Source organism: Sinocyclocheilus grahami, unplaced genomic scaffold, assembly GCF_001515645.1.
Source record: "Sinocyclocheilus grahami isolate Dianchi unplaced genomic scaffold, SAMN03320097.WGS_v1.1 scaffold2545.1, whole genome shotgun sequence".
NCBI classification, from domain to species: Eukaryota; Metazoa; Chordata; class Actinopteri; order Cypriniformes; family Cyprinidae; genus Sinocyclocheilus; species Sinocyclocheilus grahami.
This window is the reverse complement of record NW_015507724.1, coordinates 1-1,250: the sequence shown is the minus strand read 5'-3', so window position 1 is coordinate 1,250 and position 1,250 is coordinate 1. Positions and strand designations below refer to the sequence as shown.

The 1,250-nt window shown below is 41.4% G+C and overlaps 1 long non-coding RNA gene across 1 annotated transcript; it reads left to right on the top strand.

Annotated features, from left to right (window-relative positions):
• The first annotated feature begins 100 nt into the window (after window positions 1–100).
• On the top strand, window positions 101–940 carry LOC107575275 (uncharacterized). Its single transcript, XR_001607836.1, has 4 exons — window positions 101–125; window positions 202–436; window positions 538–638; window positions 751–940. It is a non-coding gene; the product is annotated as an uncharacterized lncRNA (long non-coding RNA).
• Window positions 941–1,250: the final 310 nt, after the last annotated feature.

Below are 1,250 nucleotides of genomic sequence, written 5' to 3'. Positions count from 1 at the left end.
AAAAAAACTGTAGCCATGGGGGCAGATGGGGCAGCTGTAAATCTTGGACACAAGCGGGGGGGAATATCCCTTGTCCAGGCAGAGGCAGGGAACTACATTTTTCCTTTCCATTGTATGCCTCACAGGTACGTAAACATGAAGCTAACTATCAGTCCTATACATTTCTTGGGTAGCCTTTTCTGATTACACTTTTCTGTGTAGGCTTGATCTGGCTCTGTTGTCAGTGCAAAAGGAAAACCCAATGATTGGGAAAGTTTACAACCTCAATATGGTTTGGAAAACATACCATTTCAGCAGCAAATCCATGAGGGAGCTGAGGGTCTTTGGGGAAGACCTAGGCATAAGGGTGAATTCCCCAAGTGGAGTAAAAGGAACGCGCTGGCTACCACATGTGTCTAGATCGCTGGAGACACTGTTAAAACTGGAGAGAGAGGAGGTGGACCCAGCGACCCAGCACAGTTTACTGCAATCTATGTGCACATGGACCACTTGGCCAGTGCATCAGCAAACACAGACAAGGGCCAAAAGAGAGAGGAGGTTATCTTCAGGACCCAGCACAGTTTACTGCAGTCTGTGTGCACATGCACCACTTGGCCAGTGCATCAGCAAACACAGACATTGCTGGAAGGGCCAAAAAAGTAACTATAGTATTTGTTGAAATTTAATTATTTTTATTTATTGTGGTTTATCATTATTGAGTGCAATTTAACTTTTGGTTAAGCACGTTTTCTCTTTGGTGCTGTATTTCAGATCAAGAAGACTATGGAGGATGGAACTTTTGTAGCCTTCTGCCACTTTCTTGCTGATGTTTTTTTCTGTGATCAGTCAGTTTAGTTTACTTTTGCAAAGAAATGAAGTCATTCTACCCCAGGTAATACTATGTGTGATACAAATTATAACTTAATAAACAATCAAAAAACCACCATATTAATAACCTGACCCAACAAGCTGTCAGTGGGGTTCAAAACCTCATTGTGAACATTGAAACAATGGCAGTGAGACCCAAACCAGGAGGAAGACTCCAGCAACTTGTAACAGACATGCAGCAGCAAGGAATGGCACACACAGAACGAAGTACCATTCTACAAGTTTCAGGTAGTTATCCTGTTTTTTTAATGTAATGTATGCTTATAATAAAACAATGTGTTGTTGTTTGATTACATAATCAGTGAAAATTAATATAATTTCAGGATGTCCCACTTTCATATTGTGAAGCCACAGTGCTGGCAGAAAATGAGAGCATCTACATC